Below are 26,365 nucleotides of genomic sequence, written 5' to 3'. Positions count from 1 at the left end.
CCCTATTCCAAACCATGATCCCCTCTTACTCGGAATACAGCAATAACAGCCATATGGTTATCTATTGCTGTATAACAAGTTCCCCCAAACCTTAGTGGCTTGAAACAGCAACACTGATTACCTCACGGTTCCCGTAGGTTAGGAATCCAGGGGTGGCTTGGCTGACATCTCTACTCTGCAGTCTCTCACAGGCTCCAAGTTTCAGTTGGAGTTACCTAGCAGGCACAAAGGTGGAAGGATCTACTTCTTAGCTCATGCATGAGGTTGCAGGCAGGATCCATTTCCTGTGGATTGACGACAGGACTGAGGGCCTCAGCTCCTCAGTGGCTCCTGAGCAGAGACCTCCTGCAGTTCTTTGTCACGTGAACCTCTCTGTAGGGTGGCTCACAATATGCCAGCTTGCTTCATCGGGGCGAGTGAGAGGAATTTATTACCTAATCCGGGAAGTGGCATCCGTTATTTGCCATAGTCTGTTCATTAGGTCCAGCCCACATTCAAGGGTAGGATATCCCATGAAAAATGTGAATTCCAGAAGTTGGGAATCACTGGGGGCTCTCTCAGTAGCCTGCCTACCACAGCTTCCTCTCTGGTTAACTTGCCGCTGCATGTGGTTCCTGGCAGCCTATTTGCAACACAGCAGCCAGATGATGTCTTTGTAAGTCAGGTCATGTCACTCCTTTTTAGAAAACCTTACACTGACTCCCATTTCACCCTAAGTAAAATCCAAAGTTCTTACAACGGCTTCCCATGCTCTACATTATCCAGTCCCTGATACATTTCTGCTCTTGTCTCCTACCACCCTCTCCACGCTCAGCATGACCAACTGCACTGGCCTCCTCACTAGCCTTCAAACATGGTAGCTAGTCATGCTGCTGCCTCAGGGCCTTTGAACCAGCTCTTCCCTCTGTCAGGAAATCTCCTCCAGATGTTCATATAGAGAATGCACTCACCTCCTTTAAGACTTTATTAAAATGTCACTTCCTTAATGTAGTCTCCCCTGGCAAACCCACCCCTGTTCCCAAAACTCCTGATTTCTCCAATCTTCTTTTAATTTTTTTTGCATAATATTTCTAATATGCTAATTTACTTATTTATTATGTAATACCATAATGCTGAGCCCATAAATGCAGGTACCTTTATATGATGTCTATTAATGAATCTCAACTGCCTAGAAAATAATAGGTTTGCAATATATATTTCCTGAATGGATGAAAGGATGAATGAATATGTAGCATTTGATTGAGGACTAGCCTTGAGGAACACCAATATGTAAGTGACTAGTAGGGTACAAGGATCCAGGAAAAAAATGAACATTTCTTGTGCCCTATTGATTTCCTTCCTTCCTTCCTTCCTTCCTTCCTTCCTTCCTTCCTTCCTTCCTCCCTTCCTCCCTCCCTTCCTTCCTTCTTTCCTTCCTTCCTTTTATAATTCTGCAGACATTTATTTTATTATTTCATTTTTTTGTTTTTGTTTTTTTCTTTTTCAAGTTTTCATTTAAATTCCAGTTAACACACAGTGTAATATTAGTTTCAGGTGTAGAATGTAGTGATTCATCATTTACATACAACACCCAGTGTTCATCACAAGTGCCCTCCTTAATCCCCATCACCTGCTTAACCCATCTTTCTATAATTTGGCTATTGCTGATAATGCTGCTATTAACATCGGGGTGCATGTAGCCATTCAAATTAGGATTTTTGTGTCCTTTGGGTAAATACCTAGTAGTACAGTTGCTGTAGCATAGGGTAGTTCTATTTTTAACTTTTTGAGGAACTTCCATACTGTTCTCCAGAGTAGCTGCACAAGTTTGCATTCCCACCAACAGTGTAAGAGACTTCCCCTATCTTGGCATCCTCACCAACACCTGTCATTTCCTGTGTTGTTAATTTTAGCCATTCTGAGTGGTATGAGGTGCTATCTCATTGTAGTTTTGCTTTGTATTTCCCTGATGATGAGTGATGTTGAGCATCTTTTCATGTGTCTGTTAGCCATCTGGATGTCTTCTTTGGAAAAATGTCCATTCATGTCTTCTGCCCATTTTTAACTGGATTATTTGTTTTGGGGATGTTAGTTTGATAAGTTCTTTATAGATTTTGGATACTAACCCTTTATCTGATATGTCATTTGAAAATATCTTCTCCCATTATGTAGGCTGTCTTTTAGTTTGGTTGATTGTATCCTTTATTGCGCAAAAGCTTTTTATAGTGATGAAGTCCCAACAGTTTTTTGTGTTTTGTTTGTTTGTTTTTTGTTTTTTGCTTTTGTTTCCCAATAGTTTATTTATGCTTTGATTCCTAGATGTGTCAGAAGACATATCTAGTAAGAATTTGCTATGGCTGATGTCAAAGCGGTTACTGCCTGTGTTCTCTAAGATTTTTATGGGGTCCTGTCTCACATTAGGTCTTTCACCCATTTTGAATTTATTTTTGTGTATGGTATAAGAAAGTGGTCCAATTTCATTCTTTTACATGTTGATATCTAGTTTTCTCAACACCAATTTTTGAAGAGACTATCTTTTTTCCATGGGATATTCTTTCCTGCTTTGTCAAAGATTAGTTTACATATATTTGCAGATCCATTTCTGGGTTTTCTATTCTGTTCCATTGATCTATGTGTCTGTTTTTGTGCCAGTACCATACTGTCTTGGTAATTACAACTTTGTAATAAAACTTGAAGTCCAGAATTGCGATGCACCCCACTTTGCTTTTCTTTTTCAAAATTGCCTTGGCTATTTGGGGTCTTCTGTGATTCCATACACAGATTATTTGTTCTAGTTTTGTGAAAAATGCTGGTGGTATTTTGATAGAGATTGCAGTAAATGTGTAGATTACTGAGGCATTTTACCAATATTTGTTCTTCCTGTCTATGAGCATGGAACATTTTTCCATTTCTTTGTGTCATCTTCAGTTCCTTTCATCAGTGTTTTATAGTTTTAAGAGTACAGATCTTTTACCTCTTTGGTTAGTTTTATTCCCAGGTATCTTATAGTTTTTGGTGCAATTGTAAATGGGATTGATTCCTTGATTTCTCTCTCTGCTGCTTCATTATTTGTGTGTAGCAATGCAACAGATTTCTGTATGTTGATTTTGTATCCTGTGACTTTACTGAATTCATGTATCAGTTTCAGCAATTTTTTGGTGGAGTCTTTTAGGTTTTCTATATAGAGTATCCTGACATCCGCAAACAGTGAAAGTTTTTCTATATAGAGTATCTTGTCATCCGCAAAGAGTGAGAGTTTGACTTCTTCCTTTGTTATTTGGATGCCTTTTATTTCTTCTTGTTGTCTGATTGCTGAGGCTAGGACTTCCACTCTTAACCTTGTCATTTTTGGAGCAACCAGCTGAGCTCAAATGTAATCTGAAAGTATCTTGTCACAGCTATAACAAGTAACTGGAAATTTTTGCTGTGGGGATTTGCTGCCATCAGCAAGAAGGGCACCTGCAAGGATCCACTCAACAAGTCTTCCACTCATGGAAGCATAGAAGTACAAGGTTGTTAACAGCCGATGGAGCAACCCTCGACCAGTGGGGAATGGAAAATGGTGAGTAAATATGACTTTCTTATGAACCTCAGGATGAACATTCTCAAGTGCATCCTCATAGCTCATTACACGGTTGTTAGCAAGATGAAGTCCTATGGCCCATAATTGTGATTTCCTTAGACAAGGTTGGAACTGTTAATCAGTTCACTGAAGAGGTGGGTGGGGAAGCAATAATGAAATAGGGTGTGGAGTAAAGTAAGGAGAGGTAAGAAAATGGAGACTCCTCACTTCTGAAGGAAATGGACAGACTGAGGTGACAGGATGGAAGCATATACAGGGCACACCAGGAAAAGACAGATGTTCCAAGAAATAGATACTGTCTAATGGCGTAAGTGCTTGAAAAATGTGGGAACACAAGGACTTATGTGCCACATCTGCTGAGGAAAGAACATAGGAAGGCAATTTTTGAGCTGAGTCTTACAGGATAGTTTTGTCAGGGTTAGGGGGTTTCAGGCAAACTCCTGGGAATGGCTTTTGCAAAGATACTGAATTCTGGAAAAGGAGAGTGTGTTTGAGTAATTTCGAGGATAGCAGCCTGGCTGGAACACATATTGTTATGATGGTTACAGATGGTGCTGGAGAAGTGGCAGGGCCAGGCTGCGACAGGTTTTCCACAGTAGCCAAATCCTCTGCCTCCCACTCAACAAATTTTATTTTATTAGAAACTCGTAAGTTTGGAAGGAAGAATCAGTGCTGTGATTATCACTCTAACAAAATGAACAATAATTCTTTGGCATCATATAAATCTTAGTCCATAACTAGTTTGACCAACTCTCTCAAAAACCTTTTTTTTTATAGTTGGTTTGTTTGAATCTGAATCTAAACAAATCAATGCTTTATATTTGCTGAAGTCTAGCGACTTGTGAATCTAGTGAAGTAACGTTCTCACTTTTTTTCCATGACAACACACACACACACACACACACACACACACACACACATTTGGAATTTATTGAGGTTTTCTTTACTAACCAGACATGGTAATTCTTTGCAAATAATTAATGGACCCTGGAAAAAGAAGGCCTATTTTATGTTTCAATGGTTTTGTTAATGCTTTCACAGTCCTGTGAGGCCAGTAGCTACAGGATGTGTTCACTAAGGGGAAAGTGAACTTCAGTATTGATAAAGGAATCCATACTTGCCCTAAATCGGCCCCATCTCTGTGCTGAACAAGCACTCCTTTGTTTGTCAGAAACATAAAGCTAATTATCACCAAGTTCTCCATGTCATGGAATTGCATGCTTTTCATCAGAATTCTGTAGAATGTGCTCAAGATGACTCCATAAGTACAGTAAAATACCAAGAGGAAGAGGTAGATAATGAAAAAAGTGAGTCCTCATCTCACATTTTGCCACAAATAATTACAAGAGGAATTACTATACAAATAATGAGAAGAATAACCCCTTCGTCCTGAAGGATCACTCATAGTGATTGGCAGACAATACAAACTCCTACCAGAGCTGTACTGTGTGACATTCCTAGGCAAGCCTAAGGAGAACTAAGGGCTGATGTTTCAGGCCACCATCAGCTAAGCCAGCCGCTTACTGTCCCGGCCCTTCCTGCTAGCCCATCCACAAACCACTGTGCAGCATCCCCTGGCATGGAGGTACATACTCCTCATCTCAACCTGGTGCCTCAATCTAGGCCTTCCCAGAGGAATGCACACCGATCAAACTCTGCCCATGCTCACCAAAGTCTTGGACATTTTCTAGAGCCAACTCCCCTCTGAGTCTTATGACTACATTAAATCAGCTTCAATTCGCATTCAGATATTAGTAATAGAAATAAAAAATTCCAGTGGCCTTAAAGAGATTAAAGTTTGTGCTTCTTTTCCATATAAAATAATTCTGAATTAAGTAGTCAGGAGGGTAAAGTGGATACAGTGAGCCCGCTATGAATATTTGCTTAGTGCTTGCTATTTCAGTACAAATCAGCCTTACATCCAGTTGCTAGCATGGATTCTTCCTTGTCCCTGTCTAGAACAGGCCCATAATGCTGAGCAATTAAAGCCTCCTCCCACCGGCTCCCATGGGCAACCTCATCCAGTAAACATCCCAGGTCTCTCATCCCTCAGGGCAACTCTGAAGTTCATGGTCTCTACTGGGATAAAATCAAGCTCCAGTTGCTCTCAGCAGTAACTTGCTTCATAACATGCCCTTTGTTTGGCATCTGTCCATTTTTTGTCTTGATTTTCATTTCCATGTTAGTATTTCCTATGATCACTTCCCAAATAAACTACTTGCACTTGAGTTTTTGCTTCAGGGTCTCCTTCTGGGAATCCAAACTGAGATGGAGGGACGGAAAGTATTTAGAGCAATGATACAATCTGCCACAGAGAAGAATGCCTTTGGGCGCTAATTAGTAGTCTCTGCCAAAAATTCCAACACAAGAACGGATCCGCCCATCTTCTCTATGCTTCTGTCCTCAAAGCTGTTCATCTCTTGATCAGACCGGAAACACTGTTTCCCAGAAGGGATGAGGACTCTTGTAAAGGATTATTTTCTTCCACTTCTGGACCACAGGAAGCAGGAGAAATCATTTACTCTAAACAGACTCTACCACCCTGCCTTTCATAGGGCCTCAGGATGTTTATGCATGGATTCCCTTTATAGGCACGTAAGCTCCCTTCTCCCAGCACTGAGGCCATCACGTGGGGATGGCGAGTGCAGGTACATACAAGCCCTTTCTGTGACACTTCCTCTCCTACTTTCCTTCCACCCACCAACTGCACCCTGCCTACAAAAATCACCTTGTTAGTGTCATCCTGCATGAAATAAGCCTGACACATATGTACAATGCTTTATGTATACATGCATACATACAAACTAAGCAGAGACATAATAATTTAGGTGTGGGTTTTTTGGACCCAAAAAAAAAAAAAAAGGAATCCAGAAAATGACTAAAGAATTATCTCCCTAGATTCTCTCTTCCTCTCTCTTTCCCTCTCCCCCACAGACATCCCAAGATGCCAATATGATACTCATCATTCCGCCATTTTGAAATACTTTGAGATTAGTGAGTGTGATACTCATAATTCAGTACCGTTACCTTTTATGACAATGAAAAATACAATTTAACTTGCTCTTTATGGCATAACTTGATTTCTTACCTTTAGGAAGAAAGTGAATATAAATAGATTTAAAAAGGAAAACAAGTACAAGAGTAAAGACTTCTTATTCCATACTATCCAGAAACCAGGACTTAGTTATCAAATATTTTAAAACCCAGTAATTAAAAAGGGTGGATGTGGCCTATTATTGCAAAGTTAGAAATCAAATAACTCCTTAAGATAAGAAGAATATCATGGGAGTTATGAGTGGAGAGCAGAAACCTGGATCACTGCCATCACTGCATATATGCCCAAGATGTTGCAGCTGTCATAAAATAGGAGAGAGAGTAATCTTACTTTCTAATGGAAAGATACATGCTTTTACATCTAAAGAAAAAAATTTTCTCAGGTATTTTGTGTAATATTTCAATTGTCTTGTATTTTTACAAGCTGTATCCTAAGTATTTTCCCTTCCCTCTGACCTCTTGTCATTGATGCAAGTGCTGGTCCTAGGTCAATTTCTCAGGCACATGGAAGGGGAGCAGCACAAGGATTCATGGCCCTCCAGTCTAGGACAAGCTCAGAGGAGATGGGAGGAGCCTGTATTCCATTTGCATAGGACCTCTGATGAAGCCAGAGGCAGCTATTATTTCTTTGAAGAGATGTCGTCAGAGGGGAAAAATGGGTTCAATGACATGCAAGAGACATTTGTGGATGGATGACACAGAACAAGGGCTGACAAATCTGAACATTGAAAACCATCATGTCCCTTATACTAAGACTACCAGGCTTTAGGAATGAAAGAGAGGTAAAACTAACAATTAAAAAATGGGTGACCCAACACAAGATTTGCAAACTTCTAATTTTACTGAGTGAAGACATTTAGAAAAAACAGCCTACAAACAAATAGCACTCATCAGTGCCACTGTTGTAAAAACAAGGGACATTTGCATTCTTCCCTCCTTTAAAAAAATTTAAGTTTGTTTATTTTGAGAGAGACAGAGACAACACAAGTGGAGGAGGGGCAGAGAAAGAGGGAGAGAGAGAGAGAGAGAATCCCAAGCAGTCTCCATAGCACTGTCTGTGCAGAGCCCCACGCAGGGCTCAAACGTACGAAACCGCGAGATCATGACCCAAGCTGAAACCAAGAGTCCGATGCTCAACCAACTGAGCCACCCAGGCTCCCCTAAATTCCTCCCTTCTAATAAATATATATTAGTTTATACGAACTTATCAGTGTGGTCCTTATTTTCCTCCATGCTAACATCGCTAGGCTAGTGAAAACTCGGTGCTGGTCCCACTCCATTCTGAGGGTTGACCTCAGGAAGACACTCCAGGGTCCCTCTTAAAGAGCTCTTGTCTCCTTGGCAGTGTTTGTGACAGGCCTCAAATATCTTACAGTTCAGCACTGAAGCCTCCAGTTCACAACTGAACTGCACAATATTTTTCAGTAGCCATATAATTTGGCAAAGAATTCATGTTCTAATGCCAATTCACGTAATTCTTGAATTACCTGTTGATATGTGTCTGCACATGGGTGCACAAGAATGAATTAAAACAAATACCCTGGGCAAAGTGTTTTACTACAAACAATTATAATTCAGATGAACTTTGGAGTCATATTTCTGAAAGTGTTTCTCTCTCTCTCTCTCTCTCTCTCTCTCTCTGCTAAGATGTTGGTGCAAATCCTTTGAAGAATCTTGGGACCTTGGACAACCATGTGAAGAACCATCTTACTGGCTATGGACCATCTTGGAACTCTTAATATGTGGAAGAGAAGTAAGCTTCTACCTTTTATTTTTAAGTTTAAAGACCACTAAAACCCAATTTAGACACTTCAAGCTTCCTGAACTCTAATTCAGAGAACAATTGCAAGATTTTAAGAGGATAAAAAATCAGACAACTCATATAAGAACACACTGCATGTTCTCAGAGTTATTTCATTGTTATAAATGCTTTCATTATTAAACAAGAAAAATAACACAAATGAGTAAAGAATTTAACTCAAGAAATTATATGAAGAACAATAAAATAAACTTAATAAAATGGAGGAAATTAATAATGAAGAACAATAAAATAAACTTAATAAAATGGAAGGAATTAATAAAGCCAAAAGCAGAAAATAAATAATTACACTGAAAGAAATAGATTGCATAAATCAAAGAACAAGTTCTCGAGAAAAACAATGAATTTTTCTGGCAAATGTAATCTCAAAAAGAAATTGAAAAGCATAAATTCACAAAATCAACTTTAAAAATATAACCAGAGAAATGGATATTGCTTTCAAAGAATAAGAAAATAAAATATATTAACAATTCCTACACAAAATAGTATAAAATTGTACACAGATGAAATATGGAACAATAGCCATGGAAGAAATGGAAAATGTTCCAAAGAATAAGCTTCATAAAAAAAGATGTAGGCTCAGGCTGGTTTTATAGATTAGTTATTTCAAAGTATTAGGCAACAGAAAATTTTCATATCATACAAACTTTTTCCATCACTGAAAATGATGGAAAGCTTCACAGCTCATTTTATATAATGAGCCTAATCCAGAGACTATAATCTAACAGACAAGACCAACACATAACATTTTAAAATAAAGTAAAACATAAAATAAAAACAAATTTCATGTGATTGTTTCACAATAAATATATGCGTGAATTTTTTCATATAAATGCTACATTTCAATAAAGTTAGAATATAAAAATATAAAACTTATTGATATCATTTCTAAGCTCTTGAATAATAGACAAATTCAGTCGTTTATTAAAAAGTGATATGTCAAGAGCAAGTAGGACATAAAGTAAAAATCTTGTATTGTGATCTCTCAGTAAAAAATATAATGATATAATTTATCACATCAAATGAAAAACTATGTAATAAGTTGAAAAGGCATTCAGTGACTATGAATACATTATACAGAAAATGTTGAACTACAAACAGAAGGAACATTTACACAGTTAAAAGATAATCTAAGGCTAGTTTACAGTATAAGAATAAAATGCAAGAGGGGGGCACCTGGGTGGCTGAGTCAGTTAAGTAACCAACTCCTGATTTTGGCTCAGGTCATGATCTCATTGTTCATTAGTTCGAGCCCCACATCGAGCTCCACGCTGGTGGTGCAGAGCCTGCTTGGGATTGTCTCCCTCTCTCTCTGCTCTTCTCCTGTTCTCTCTCTCTCTCAAAATAAATAAATAAACTTAGACAAAGAGAATAAAATGCAAGAAACATTTCCATTAAAATAAGGAAAGAGACAAAAATTTGGACTATTGCCACTAACTTTTCTTTCTTTCCTTTTTTTTAAAAATATTTATTTATTTTTTGGGAGAGTGCAAGTGGGGGAGGGGCAGAAAGAGGGGGACAGCGGATCTGAAGCAGACTCTGCACCAACAGGCTGTCAGCACAGAGCCTGATGCGGGGCTCGAACTCACAAACTGTGAGATCATGACCTGAGCCGAAGTTGGATGCTCAACCGACAGAGTCACCCAGGTGCCCCGCCACTAACTTTTCTTAAACCTTGTGGTTTTTTTTTTTTTTTAATTTGTTTTATTTTTTTAACGTTTATTTATTTTTGAGACAGGGAGAGACAGAGCATGAACGGGGGAGGGTCAGAGAGAGGGAGACACAGAATCCGAAACAGGCTCCAGGCTCTGAGCTGTCAGCCCAGAGCCCGATGCGGGGCTCGAACTCACAGAGTGCGAGATCGTGACCTGAGCCGAAGTCGGCCGCTCAACCGACTGAGCCACCCAGGCGCCCCTAAACCTTGTTTTGAAAGATTTAATCAGTAACATAAAACAAGAAGTATAAATAAGATGTTCAACAATTGCAAAAGAGGTTACAATTATTATTTGTAGGTACTATCATTTGACTAGAAAAATGAAGAGAAATCAGCTAGAAAATCCTACGGAACTAATGTCCAGAGACAAAGTAAATATGTAGAAACCAATAGCCATGGTGGAAAAATGAATACTTTCACAACAGAAAACAAGACATTTAATATCTAGGACTATGCCCCATAGAAAAAAATATGTACAAAATAATTTTATAAGAAAAAATAGGTTGTTATGCACATGGAATGAAAATAAATTCTTGCCAAGTAAATGTAAAAATTAATACAAAGTTTGTAAAAAAAAAAAACTCAAGGTGTTTGCTTATTAAAAACGTGGCAGATTAATGATAAAAATTCATTTTTAAAAATATAGGGATGATACTTGCCAAGGATATTTTGAATAAACAAGGAATACTGAAAAGAAACTTCCCAGCTAAATATGAAACATATATGAGACAATAATTAAAGGTGTGGTATTAAAGTGGAAATAAGCATGTCAAAGGAAAGTAATTTAAATCACAAAAATATACTTTCTATAAGAGAAGACTTTCAAAGTTGAAATTTTACGCTGATAATATTAATGGGAGCATTGGTTAACAACTGGACAATTCACAGATATCCACATGGATGGGAAATGTGCCTGAGGACTGGACCAGTTATATCAGCAGTGAAGGCCAGCAAAGAAGCAATAATCCACTGATGTGGAAAATGTAGGGGTTCAGAGCCAACGGCCAGGAAAGAATTCTTAAGACATCTTTAGTGCAAAAAGGTGGTTTTGTTAAAGCAGGGGACAGGACCCATGGACAGAAAGAGCTGCACTGGGGCTGTGAGGAGTGACTAATGATATACTTGGGAGTTGGGGGAGGTGAAGGCAAGGGGAAGTTTCCAAAAGGACTTTTATATGTTAAAGAAGACTCACAGGACCCTGGAGGCCTAGCTATTGATTAAAAAAAAATTATAATAATAAAAAAACACAAAAATTGCTTTTTTCTTATAAATCATCAAGACAGTTGCAAACTGATAGAGTGAGGTCTTGCAGGACTGTGATCTCTATCAGTTAACCACTTGTTTTTCCTCTAGCAAAGCGTTAACAATTGGGCCCCAGGAAGAATGTCACTTTCTGTCACAAGGACTTGTCAATGGGCTATAAATTGTAAGGAAATTTAATTTTCCATTTGCCTTTGTTTCCCACATCACCACCACTATCACATGCCATCACACACACCCATGCATATGCACACGCTTGAGCACACACACACACACACACACACGCACACACGTGCGCACACACACACATCTTAACACATGTCCATACCCTCTTCTTCCTAGAAAAAGGAGATGAAGGGTAGAATGTGATTATACTTGAGGATTTACTAGAAAATCACTGGATTGAACTGAGAGAAACCTGCAAATGGATAGATTTGATTGCTGCCGGGCAAGCTTGAGGCTAAAAGTCAGAAATTAAACTGGGTTAAGAAATAAATTCTTTTTTTACATGCCTGAGTCTGTGACTGAGAAATTCATGCCTATTAAACCTTCATCAAATCAGGGCTATCCTTGCTGGGCAATGCTGCATTGCTTCTCAGTTGTGCTTTGAATAAAATCCAAACTCTGGGGCTGCAAGACCCCATATGCTCTCCTCCTTGATTACAACTTTCAGCTCTCCTTTCCTCCCATGATTATTCCAGCAGCACAGACTTTCTTTTTGAGCAGAGCAAGATCTCTCCTGTCCAAAGTCTTTTTACTTGCTGGGCCCTGTGGACTGCTCTTCCTTTGCTTGAAATGTAATTTCTTAGTTTATTTTTTAAACTTCCTTTTTGTTCTTTAATTCTCAACTCCAATATCACAGCTTCACAAATGCTCTCTGATTTTCCTAACCAAAATAGATATTTTTATTATATTCTTATATGCATTTTCTTCATCATGCTTTGTAAATCACATTCTGTATTTGCCTTGTTTATTTGTTCATTGTTTATTATCTGCCTCCTCTTATCAACTTTCTGAGGTCCAGGATAACGTTTGCTTTATTCATTGACGCATTTATTGTGAATCCCTATTTCCTATTATGGTGCCTGGGACATATAGGACATGTTCAATGAAGCCTTTTTTTTTTAATTGAATAAACTACTCAGTTATTTAAAATCATATTATAGAAGAGTATATGTAGACAAAGAAAAATGTTCATAATATATTAAGTGAAGAAAGCAGATTAAAAATAGATGACTTCGAGGTATATATAAACATATGGCAAATACCAAAGAAAATTTTAAGCCCTGGAAGGAAATGTACCAGAAATTAACAGTGTTTGTAGGTACTGAGATGAGAGATCATTTCTATTTCTTCTTTTATATCTTACAGGATTTTCCAATTTTTTGATCCTATACATACACACACATTTTTTAAAGTATTAAATATCTCAAATATAAGTAATTATCTGATAGCACTATATTGTTCTTCAGAGTCCTTTTTCTCCTTTATCTTTTCATCCTTTCTTCATTCTACCCAAAAAAGAGGAGATTGTCATGGAAACAGCAGACTCAGATTGAAATCCATCTACCACCTAATGAGCATGTGATTTGGGGCAAGTTACTCAATTCTTCTAAAGTTAACATTTCACCATATAATGGAAATAGTATTAAGTGGGAAAAATTAAAACTACCTCCCAGCAGACCGTGTGAAAAAGACTTCTGGGGGAAAAAAACTGGGAAAAGAAAAGCTGAATAGCTGTCCACCCGCTTTTTCCTTCCTCATTCGCTTTTACAAATTGTTCTTTTCCCTTTCTTCCTCCTATCTGATCCACATCTGTCAATGCTGGGACTGTATCAGAAGTGTCTTTTGGATAGGGAAGTCTGGCTCATTTCCTTGAAAAGATCTGTCTGCTCAATAGAAAAGGGACTAGATTGGCAGGGCCAGGGAAACCCAGAGTCCTCGGGAGACTCTGGGTTCTATTTCTAAGTTTCCACCACCATTTTTCTTCATCTCACTGTTTCCTTTTGAAATTCTTGGTATGGATTGGGGTGGGGGAGGAGGGGAAGTGGAAGGACAATCTTTAGGCTAGAGTTGGAAAAGCTTGAGGAAAGAAAAATTATCATATAAATAATCTTCTACATTGCCTTTTCCTAGACAAAGAAGAGGTCAGAAACTTTAAAATGCAAAATGCGGTGTATGTTCCCCTATCATGGGATGGGGGGGGGGGTGGGAGGACCAGATCCAATTCCAAATGGGAAAAAAAGAACTTTGAATTTATTCTCTAACTGACTCAGGAGAGATTTAAAAGTTGAAATGTTACAATTTGGTTGGCTTCTCTCGGCAGCACCAGGCATTTCCATTTCATGTGGGAAGAACAAAATGAGGCAAACAATCCAAGATTAAATGAAAACAGGTGGGATAGAGGATGCATTTACACTTTACCACCTGGAATAAGGGTATTTGCCTCTCGTGGTGTTATAGGCTTGGGGGCTATTGAAGCGCTCGCACCGCCTATAAATTGAATCAATGCTCATTAAACTCATTGGGAGAAACTCAGTTAGGAAAACAGCCTAGATGGAAAACAAGCCCTTTGTTTTTATTGGATTTTACAATAGGGAGCACTCTACAATAAGCTTTTAAACATGAAGGCGGGAAGGAGTTAACTATAGAACTTACTCCAGTGTGGGATGGAATTTGGGGGATGCCGTGCTTCTCTAGAGAGAACATACTTAGAGCAGGGACTGAGGTGAGACAGGTATTTTATTTTCTTCTGACCCAAAATAATAACCTTAATGTGAATTTCTCACTATACCTCTTTATGTCTCTTTCCCACACCAGCAGCTGTAGATTCTTCAGTTTCTTAACAGGTCTCAGATGTTTTTTTCAAAATATTTCACTCTCTGCAAAATAATGATGCTAAGGTTACTGCCCTACGTTCAGAAGCAACAGATTCTTATGTATTCATAACTGGACCTAGCACGGCAGACATTGTATTTCTAAAAAACAACGCTAAAACAGCCATGTAAAACTCACATTTGCTCTCTTCTCATAAGAGACTGCTCTTCCTGGCCTGCAAAGTCCTTCCAGGATAAAGAAGTCCCTCTTCCAGAGCTTACTTTAAACTGGTTTCAACTTATCAAACACGTAAACATGTCTCAGGCTCCGGGAGCTAAGCTAGGTACTACACATGATGTAAAGAAGAGAAAAGAAATAAGGAAACTGCCAGCCTTTTCTGGGAGCTTTGTATCTTACCTTATTGACACATCATTTTACTATTGGTTGCGCTGAGTTATAGAGGACAGCAGATTTTGACAGGCCAGAAACCTAAAATTTGAAGCCAGATAGGTGTCATTCTAAGGCCCATGATTTCTCTGCTACCTTCAAATTTTAGATGACTCCAAGGGAATAAAGATTTATCCCAGGATCAGCCAAAATTGTATTCATCAGAAGTATTCTTGGAAAGAGAGGTACTGTATTGAAGACATTCTTTGATAAGCCCACCTACCCTCACCCTGTTTCTGATGTTACCTTTGGTTCTCGATGAAATGACAAGGGAATAAAGGACCAGAAAAGGAATTTGTATTGCTTTCTTGGGGTAGAAGGAAAAAAGGGTAAGCAGAAAACCTCCGGAGTTTTCTGTAGACTCCCCAGTGTTTTTGAGGAGGGTATCTGTGAAAACGGTTGAAAAACTGAGCTTCAAGTTATGGCTGACCTGGGGGTAAAACAGACTCAGTTCAGGTAGATCCTGGCCTGTAAAGGTCACAGAGGATTCTACTCATATGTGGACAGACTCTGCTGCCTGGCTTCCTGATTGTCCTGTTTGTGAAGAAATCCCCACCTTCCGATAGAAGACCACAGCTGTGTGGCGGCTGAAAACCAACTCGAAAGGAGCAAAGTTACATTCTGCTTCTCAACAAATTGCCTTTTTTAGATCTGGTTGTGTTCAAAGTATGACAAAGGTCAGACTGCAGCAGGAAAGCCCCCAAACACCAGATGAACTTCATCTCACAAGGGTGCTCGGGATCCCCCAATTGGGAGGATATCGGTGTGTCAGCAGGAATTGAAGCACCCGTGTTTTTATTACTTGCTAGGATCAAAGTGTTCTCACTCAATAGTCTGATAGGAAAAAGCTTCTGCAAAAATCAACTCAGTGCTTTTCTTAAAAAACAAACAAACAAAACACGTTTTTCACAGCGAGTCTCAGACTTGGTTCAACGCACTTTCTAGACAACACACTGAGAAGCCCCAGTGGAACACAGCTTAAAATCTCCACCCCAGAGCCAGCCTAGGCACTGTTAGTTTGTTGTACTCCGCACATGGTTGGGTGTCCCATAAGGCTGGTACATTAATTATAATAGGCAGCTTCAGGGAATGCCGGGAACCTCCACTTAATGATCAATCCTTGCATGGGGGCAAGAGGAAAACGCATCAGTCATTTCTGTTTTTACCCAAGAATCCCTGGGAAAATCACAGTGGTCTTGTTTCTTTCAGTGTCATTCCTTTGTTTAATGCAGTTTTCCAGTTAAATAGTGAAGATACAAGCAGACCAGGAGAGCTCTCCAGGTTGAAAGGTGAAGGTTATTCTAATTGTACCTAATCTGTATTGTTTCAGAGAGCAAAATGAGAAGCACTTAATGTGAAGCCATTAATCAAAAAGAAGTCACTGCTCACTACTCAACAAAATTAAATGCGCCAACATGATTTTTTTCCCTACCTAAGCAATGTAGTAGTCAATCATTACTTATAACATGGTCGCTTTAAATAATTAAACTGTATTTCTAGGCCTTATGTGCTATTTGAAGAGAAACAATGAGGTCTTTAATAACAGAATTTCACGCTTGAATTTCCACATCTCTGGAGGAAGAAAGCTAATGTTCTGGAGTGGATGATGGAAATATCCAAGTTTCCTGGTAGAATATTTTTTAAAGAAAAGAGCATACTACCCATTTCTGTCCTCTGGATTCTGTCCTCTTGAGTCTAGACAAAGTCATTTATATGTAACTAAATAAGGGCTCTACCCACCCTCTCCTCAGCTGATTCAAGGAGAATACAAATGGCACTCAGTCACACTGTGGAATCGAATCACAGACTCACACAATGGGAGAGTGGACATGCCAGAGATAAACACAGGTGTTATGAACACAATTGTGCCCTGCCCCTCCAAATTCCCCAGTGAAACTGTATTTGGAGAGAGGGTCTTTTAAGGACCTTTAAGATTAAATTAGGTCATAAGGATGGGGCCCTATTCCAATAGGACTGGACTTGTTTTCATAAGAAGAGGGAGAGACACCAGAGATACTCAAGCACAGAGGAGAGGCCATGTGAGGGCACAGCAAGAAGGCGGCCATCTGCAGGTCAAGGAAAGAGGCCTCAGGAAAAAAAAAAAATCAAACCTGTTGACACCTTGATCTTAAACTTCCAGGTTACAGAAGAGTGAGAAATTGTGGTATTTTGTTATGGCAGGACTAGCAGGCTAATAAAATAGGACAAATAAGGATATATGACTGTTTTAATATTGCCATCAAGGTTTCCTATTGTGAACTCAATTAGCTTTCTTCCTCCAACTTATTTACTTATTCAAACAAAACAGACACTTCCCCAGATGCTAGGATCAGCATTGGACACAATCAAAAACATCCTTGCCCTCATGGAGCTCTGTTCTCCCTGAGGGACAGATGATAAAAGATCAAACAAAAATGTACACAGTGAAACTTCACTAAAGTAAGTGCTGAGGGAGATTAAACAGACTGAAATGATACAGGGCCTAGAGTAGGGTCTGCTTTAGGGAGTCCACCGGGAAGGCCTTTGTGAGGAGTGGTATTTAAGTTGAGACAAATATAGGATGAGGAGCAAACCAAGTGAGAGGCCAGGAGGGATGTTTTCCAAGTAGAAGCAACAGTAAGGTCAAAGCCCTAGTGGTGAGAGCCTGCTGGGTTTGCCTGGGACTCTGGAGGAAGGCCAGTGTGCCTGTAATGTCATGAACAAAGGAAAGAGCAGCATGACATAGTCGGAGGAAGAGGCTGGAGGCTACGGTGTTACAGGAGTGTTAAAGGCGTAGGGGGCTCCATCTTATAGAGTGGTCACTGACCCAAGACTGTACTTGGATTTTCTCTCCTCCTATTGTGTCTGTGGGCTTCTGTGAGTCTACACCTACCTTGTTTTTTTCTCATCCTACTGGCTGCTCCTTGTAAATCATCTGTTTGGCCCTTCTTTTTTCTATGAGTAGCATAAATGTCAGAGGGCCCCACAGCCTTGTACTAGCCCCTCTTCTCTTCTCTCTCTCTGTAGTGTTTTAAAGAATTCTAATTTGGGGAGCCTGAGTGGTTCAGTGGGATAAGCGTCCGACTTCAGCTCAGGTCATGATCTCGCGGCTTGGGAGTTTGAGCCCCGTGTGGGACTCTGGGCTGACAGCTCTGGGCCTGGAGCCTGCTTCCGATTCTGTGTCTCCTTCTCTTCTCTAACCTTTCCCTGCTTATGCTCTGTCTGTTTCTCTCAAAAATAAATGAACTTAAGAAAATTTAAAAAAAAAAAGGAATTCTAATTTGATGCCAACATTAAAAGTCAGAAGATTTCATAAACAAATGTGAATTTCTGAAGTCCCTTGAAAAACTGAGAGGTATATCAGGCTGGCCTGTATTCCCAAAAGTCCACCGTGGACCAAGCTGCAGTGACTGGCCATTTAGCCGGAGCTGGTGGGCAGGCTCCACTTTGCCAGAATTCCCTCCATGCGTACTTACTGTCTTCATTTTACCTGCTGGACACTGTGCATTCTGAGTGTGGTGCCCCTGCCTTGGGCTTCATGAATTTACCCCAACAAGAAAAAGGATGACATTGAAGAATTTTTTAGTCCACATTTTACTGAAGTATAACATGAATCAGTAGAGCTCAATGAGCTTTCACAGAATGAACTCACTTGTAGAACCACCACCCAGAACAAAAAAACAAACAAACAAAAAAGAATATTATAGCATCCTCCTTCACATCTGTCCCCTGCACCCCACCCCCCCATCCCCTGGCCAAGTCATTACTAACCAGAGAATACAACTATTGTGAATTCTAACACTGCAGACTCATTTGGGCTGGCTTTGCACTTTTAAAAATGGGATACCAGTAATGTACTCTTTTTTAAATAGTTTAAGTCTATATAATGACTTTGAAATTCATTCCTGTTATTTCTTATAGCAAGAATTACTCATTTTCTTTACTGTATAGTATTCCATTGTGTAAACAGATCACTATTTACCCATTCCTATGTATTGCTTTTAGTTTGTATCACTTACTTACAATGCTTCTGTGGACATTCTTTTACATGTGCTTTGATGCACATATGTATGCCTTTTTGGGGTATATACTTAAAAATTGAATTGCTATGTGGGAAAGAAGGCATAAATATAGCTTTGACAGACACTGCCAATAGTTTCCTAAAGCGATTGTATCAATTTACACTGTCACTAATGATAGATGAGAGTCTAATTTTTCCATACTGTCACTGACATTTAGTGTTACAATTTCTTTTTTTAGCCTTTCTGTTTGGTATATAATGAATGGTATCTCACTGGACTTTTGCTTTGTATTTTTCTGATGACTACTGATGTTGAGCAATTCCCATATGTTTATTGGCTATTTGGATATCCTTTTTTTTGTGAAATGCCAATTCAGGATTTTGTCCATTTTTAAATGGTGGATTCTTTTTGCTTTTGATTAGTATGTATTCTTAATATATTCTGAATAAGTTTATTTTTTTGAACATATGTTCTAAAATATATTCTCCTAACCTATGGCCTGACTTTCAATCTTTTAATGATATCTTTTGATAAATAGAAATTCTTAACATTCATGAGGTTCAATTTATTAATCTCTTTATTATCAGTGCTTTTTTGATGTTTTATATTTTATTTTTAAATTGTTTATTGCTAATACATACTTTATATCTATATGAATATAATACAATTATTTTTGTATATTGATCTTGTAACCTCTAAGTATAATAAATTTATCTTATTTTCTATATACTCAATGATAATATCTTTTCTTATGGAGCATTCTAAGGCCAACAAGATAATGCTGAATGGTAGTTATAGTAGTTATCTATTACTCCATAACAAATTACCTCTACACTTAGTAGCTTCAAACAAAAAATATTATTTCACAGGCCATGTATGTGGATGAAACTTATCTGAGGGCCTCTGGTTTAAGGTGTTTTATGAAACTGTGGTCAAAGCACTAGGCAGAGGCTGTGGTTTAATTGAAGACTCAAAGGGAGAAGTATGGAGGAGGTGATTCATTTCCAACCCAGCTCACATGTTAGCAGGTCTAGCTCCCTTACTTTGGGCATCTTCACAGGTCTGTGTCAGGTCATGGCAGATGGCTTCTCTCATGGAGAGTGACTTAAGACAATGAGAGCGAGTAAGTAGAAGTGACAATTTTTTAATAAAGAATCTCAGAATAACATCTTATTGCTTCTGCCATATTTAATTTCTTATAAGTGAATACAGCCTTTACTGAAGGGGAGAGGATGACATAAAAGCATGAACACCAGGATTCTGAGATTCCTAGGGGCCATGTTGCACGTTGCCTACTGCAGCAACATTATCACCATGATAATGACCTTCCTAGCCTCCATCCTAATATTAGCAGTGCTACTTTCAACATTTCACCATTAAGTATTTTCTTTGTTATATATATAGGTTTATATATACATACATTGAAAAAGTTCTCTTCCACTCAAAATCACTAAAAAGTAATTTTTTAATCATGAATATATACTGGATTTTATCAATGCTTTCTCTGCATCTACTGAGATAATCATATCATTTTCTTCTTTGTCTTGTTAATGTATGAGTTTGAATTGATTGATCTTTTAAATGTTGATTACCCCTACTTTTCTGATATGAACCCAATATGGTTGTGATACTATAAATTTTATACATCGATGGGCTTTCTTTTCAAATGTTTTGTTTAGGGTTTTTCTGCCAATGATCATGAGAAAGACTGACTTATAGTGGCCCTTTCTTGTCAAAAATTCCATCGGAGTTTTGCTGGCCTTGTAAAACAAGCTGGAAAATGTTCCTTGTTTTCCACAGTTAGTAAGGCTGATATTTTTCTCCTTTAATGTTTGGGGAAAAAATTGCCAGAAAAGCCACTTGTCTCTGAGTTTTCTTTGCTGAATTTTTTTACATTATGAATTTTATTACTTTAATAAACATCATCCTATTCAAATTATCTATCCCTTGTGTCATTTTGGGTAGTTTGTTTTTCACACAAAAAACTGTTCATTCAATATAAGGTTTAAAATACATTGGAATAATGTAGCTCATAAAATTCTTTTATTATCTCTTTGTTGTTTATAGGATCTATGATGATGCTTCTCATTCATTATATTGTGATTTTATTTCTCACTACTTTCTTTTAATCCATCAAGTCAGAATTTTACCACTTTAAAAAAAATGCTTATTTATTTTGAGAGAGAGGGAGAGAGCATGAGCTTGTGCATGTGCATGCGAGCAGACAAGGAGCAGAAGGAGAGGGAGAGAGAATCCCAAGTAGGGTCCATGCTGCAGCACAGAGTCCAATGCAGGACTTGATCTCATAAACCGTGAAATCATGACCTGAGCCAAAATCAAGAGTGAGAAGCTTAATCAACTGAGCCACCCAGGTGCCCCAGAATTTTACCACCTGTAAAAATGTTTCCAAATAACCAACTTTTGATTGTTGATCACATCTATTATGTCTTGGTTTTCTACTTTATTAATTTTATCAATTTTCTTATGTTTATTATTTTCTTCTTTCTACTTTCTTTTCTAATTTTGTTTTTTCTAATTACTTGAACTAGATACTTGGGTCATTAACTTTTAGCACTTCCTTAATTTCTAAGATTTCCAATTATGGCTTTAAATTCTGTAAATGAGGCTTTGCATACATTCTAAAAGGTTTGATGTAAAATATTTTCTTTTCCATTGAGCTTAAAATATTTTCTAATTTGCATTGTGATGTTTTTGAACTATTGGTTATTTACATTTGTTTTTACATCTTTTATCTAGTAGGATTTACATCTTTTACAGCTAGTAGGATTTCTAATTAGCTTTCAATAAATTTTTTTCCAGCTTAATTCCATCCTGGGCAGAGAATAGAACCTGCTAGATTTTAATCCTCTCAAACTGGTCGAGACTTGCTTTTATGACGCAGCTTATGATCAATTTTGCTTAATTTTCATTCTGTACCTAAATGTGGACATTGCATTTATTGATTGCAGTGATCGTTAGGTCAATTAATAAATCAACTTTTTATTTTTACTTTTTGTTTATCTGTTTATTCAATTAGTTACTGAGGATTGTGTTGTAATCTGCCTCGATGATTGTGAATTTCTGTATTTCTTTTCAAAACTTTGTTAATTTTTGCCCTATATATTTTGATGTTATACAAATTTAGTATTGTTGAGTTTTTCTGGTGGATTATTTTTTAGGATTTGTTTGGCCAACTTTATATAGTACAGTTCACCCATTTAAAATGTAAAATACAATGGGTTACATGAACTATATTCATATAGTTGCACAATGATCACTACAATTTAGAATATTTTTCATTAATATTCCAAAGAAAATTACATTTATTTTAAATTCCATGACTAGCAATTTTGATATATGGATCACCTATGGGCCTGTTTCTCTTGACTATTCTTTTCTTCTTCTCAGTTTACATTTATTTTGCCCTATCTCCTGGTAAATGTGGTAATTTTAAATGAATGCTGGGCATTGTGAATGAAATACTGCAAAAGATCTGTCTCATGTTATTCATGTTATTTTTCTCAGAGAAAATTTTATTTCCTTCTGATAGGTAGTTTAGGGGCCAGATCACCATGATCCAATCAAGAATTAAGACAACTAAAGCCTGAGCTTCTGTTTGCTGTAAGGGCTGATCTATTTCTAATTTTTTACTTACTCCTAGGATATAGCCTCCGAAGCCTCTCAGGTTCACCAGGAACCTCCTTTGAAGTGCCCTGAAATTCAAATTCGGTCTCCCCAGCATCATGAACTTACTAAAAAACTGTGCTTAATTAACATTTTAGAGTCTAGCTCTGCTCCCTGTTTTCATGTATGCTTTCACTTCATGTATTTTATGATTTTGCAAATGCTTTGAGCGTAAAACCTGTGTAGGATTTTAGAATCACTTCACTGGAGTTCCCTTTTCTCTGAGATGTTAGACCCTCAAGTTCCAGCTAGCTTGATAAACATGAACACCACTCTTTGTCTCCTATAGCTGGTGAGACTACAGAGGCTTGAGTTCTCTTCTACTTGGCTTCTTCGCCCCACACCTCTTACAAATGCGTTAATGCCTCAAGGAGAAAAGTAGCTAGGAACATTGCTCACCATGATGCATTTTTTTCTTCAAAATCATTGTTGCTCTCCAAGGCCTTCAAACGCCTGAGGGGGATTTGCTTTATTTTGTTTTTATTTTACCTAGGGGTTTTTTTTTTGTTTTTTTGTTTTTGTTTTTGTTTTTTTTTGGTGTCTAAGCAGAATGATCAGCCTGTATAAACTACTCCAATCACTGCAAAAAGCAGAAGTCACATTCTGTTAAAGATTTGCTGATGGAAATTTTTATGTGAGTTTCAGGTCATCATTATTGCCAATCTTGAAATTTTAATTTCATTCCCATAAAACTGCATCTGATTTGATACTACCTAAAATTTTATAGCTGAAGAAGACTTCAGCGTGTATCTCTTTCTAATCCCCCTACTTGGCAAGTGACTCATCAATTTAGCGGTGAAGTTGAGACGAGAATGCTGGCCTCCAAGCTCTCAGTCCAGCATGCGTTCCTATACCATGGTGCCTCATGAATAATGCCAACACATCCTCAAAGCTTCATAACTGCATCCTTCCTAAACTCCATCAGCAGGGTTAAGTCTTTTTTAGCTGCATGATTTGAGTATGAATGTACTCCTGATGTTATGCAAGGGGTTTCTACAAATATACCAACAAATTTTAGTCAGACCAGTCTCCCAGTGGGACTCCATCATCCTTTGATCCTACATCTTTTATCCTTAAGAAAACAACTCGTAGGCCCCAGAAAAATGAATGACAACATCTGCAGGTAGAATCATGCTATAGACCCAGGGCAGGTATAATTGTTCCAGGACTGGAGAAATGTCAACATCCATCAGGTAGGGACTTTGGGAATGAAACCAGAGAAGCCCATTAATCTAAAATAAACTATAGCGCCTCAACCCAGTTTCAGCTAAACAGCTCCCCTGCTGGTACTTTTGCTGCTGGCACAAACTGCAGTTAAAGAAAGTTCATGTTTCTCAGGAGGCCCTAGTATAGGAAAGGCATCTTTAATTTTAAAAAGCAGGATAAATCTCCATCTCTCTCTTTCCCTAACAAGCATTTTCACAGGCCTGGTGGTTGGAGTGGAATTTTGTAGGCAGTGTCTACATATTGCTTTGGTCCCCAAAGACTAAGCACATTAAATAACTGCTTGCCATAAAGTCAACATAGGTTCTACCAGAGGCCAGCATTTGGGAGCCTCTCAACAAAACCCTGGTTGAGCAACTTTCAGCAAGCCTGTCATGTGACCAGTCTCCTCCGTGGTGTGAATGATATATCCAGCTCAAAGACTTTTCAAGAGCCAGCTATAAAAACACACAGAATTCTGCCTGCTTACCCATGTGAAACTTTATTTCCCCAGTGCTTATTCGTCCTGAAATTAAGTTCACTCCTTTGAGAGATATGAGAATTTGCTTAACCAGCAGGAGAGTCATAAAAAGGCAGCTCCCAATATTTCCTGCCCTACAGCCAGGGAACACCTTTGGCATTAGGGACCATTCTATTTAATACACACGGACACATTCTCCTACAGAAAGTGAAATGACGGTTTTATATTGAAGACCTAGGCATTCTGACCATGTCACCTTATTTGCAGAGTTGATTTAATATCATCAGTGATAATTACACCGAGAAATTCACTAAACATTCAATTAGCCAAGGCCACTGAAAGCAGTATGGTTTCATACAGTCTCGATTCCCAGTTATCTGACAAAGGAGGCCACAGAAACATTGCCAGGGCACCGAGGAAAACAAACGAATTATTTTTAAAATCAACAATTTATTTCTTAGGAGACAGCAGGCACAACAGAATTTTCTGGAAATGTTCTATACTTTCATTGGGGTCTGGGTCAAAGGGATGCATCCATTTGTCAAAGCTCATCAGATGCTATACTTTCGACCTGTATATTTCACTGTACGATTCACATATAAATTGTACCTTGAATTAAAAATAAAGTGGCAGAGGCAAAGAAAGAAGGCTTTCCTGTTCTGGGATGAACAATGGGTGTCGTTCACTGAGAAGAATCAAGAGCTCTCTTCAGAGTTATCAGAGGGACCAGGTGGGGGCGACTGTCTCAGTAACTGACAGCAGGATGGTCTATTCATAAAGAGCCTTTCTACAGGAAGCTCAACTTTCTGTTCCTCATTTCGTTCCCTTAACATCCCTGTGTCTTTTATTATATGCCACCTCACACTACTTTTGAAAATAAGAGCATCAGTTATCAAGAAATTCCTTTGTGTGCCCTAATACCACTAGATCAACTAAGCCCTGGCCCTTCTTGCCCTCACAACCATTCTGGCCAATTTTTCCCTACTTGGTAATGGCCCCATGGTCCTTGTAGAGTGGGGCTTACTTTCTGCACTGAACTCAGTTCATCAGAACTGTAAAAAAAAAGTTGGGGACTATCAATTATGTCCCCCCTTGCAACAGAAAAGCAGCTCCATTTTTAGAAACAACTTCCTGTGTCTTTTCTTTCAGGAATCTCCCTGTGCTTTCTTTTCTTTAAGATTTTAGTTGTTGGGGCGCCTGGGTGGCGCAGTCGGTTAAGCGTCCGACTTCAGCCAGGTCACGATCTCGCGGTCCGTGAGTTCGAGCCCCGCGTCGGGCTCTGGGCTGATGGCTCAGAGCCTGGAGCCTGTTTCCGATTCTGTGTCTCCCTCTCTCTCTGCCCCTCCCCCGTTCATGCTCTGTCTCTCTCTGTCCCAAAAATAAATAAATGTTGAAAAAAAAAAAAATTTAAAAAAAGATTTTAGTTGTTGCCACTAAAGAACAATTACCAAGAAAACGCCAGAGAGCTCTAGATATAAATTTAAAATAAAACACTGTGTTATCTTTCAGAATTGGAAGATATTTTAAAATAACATTTTCCCAATGTATCTTGAAGGGAAGTCATTTTTCTTCGATTTCCTACGTTGGTCATGGAATTATAATAAGTCAAGTACTAAAAAATAGCTTTGGGATTATTAATAAACATGTCCAAACCTGCTTTTGTTATATCTCTGTGTAAATGGTTATAACTTATAATAAATAATTAATGTGGTCCTCATTTCCAGTGAGATTGCCAACTTGTTTCCTTTCAGAACAAAGGAGACAGCTCTGAAAAATCAATTCCATCAGCAGAATGCCTTGGGACTCTTTCTGTGGTTCTGTGGTTCAACCCATTATTTCTATGAAATATTTTCACTCTAAGAACAGAAATTAGGATGTCATTTTGCAGAATAAGGTCTAGAGACCAGAAGGTACAATGGCACAATTTTCTTATTTGTTACAAAAGCGAGTCCAGCACAAAAATGGAAAGACCAATGGACTGAGTCCAAAAATCTGCGCTTTGTAATATGCTAGTTGTATGACTTTCTGTGAGGCTTGGAAATCAGTGATGGTGGCCCTGAGAAATGGTGGATAGGACTTGAGAAGAATACTATTAACTAAGCGAGCTGGGTTCCAGTCACAGTTGTGCTTCTGGAGTCTTAGTTTCCTCATCTGTTAAATGGAGCATGATTCTGGGTAATCTCCAGCACTCCATCCAGCCCTCTGAGTCTGTGCAGAGTGCCATGAATGGGTAGGCTTGCCCCACATTTATTTGTGGAATTTTAAGAGTTTTAAAGCACAAAAGCTCATCTCAGCATCAAGAAGTGAATCTATTTGCCTGCTC

General features: G+C 38.4%; 1 long non-coding RNA gene across 1 annotated transcript in view; it reads right to left on the bottom strand.

The window, feature by feature from the left end:
• The window catches only part of LOC115524008, an 87,396-nt gene that overhangs the window by 28,760 nt on the left and 32,271 nt on the right, over positions 1–26,365 (bottom strand). The window contains exon 3 of the long non-coding RNA XR_003971908.1: positions 14,204–14,291. This is a non-coding gene — a long non-coding RNA (uncharacterized LOC115524008). The remainder of the gene's footprint in view (positions 1–14,203; positions 14,292–26,365) is intronic.

This window comes from Lynx canadensis, chromosome C2, assembly GCF_007474595.2.
Source record: "Lynx canadensis isolate LIC74 chromosome C2, mLynCan4.pri.v2, whole genome shotgun sequence".
Lineage (NCBI taxonomy): Eukaryota > Metazoa > Chordata > Mammalia > Carnivora > Felidae > Lynx > Lynx canadensis.
This window is presented reverse-complemented; position numbering and strand designations above follow the sequence as displayed.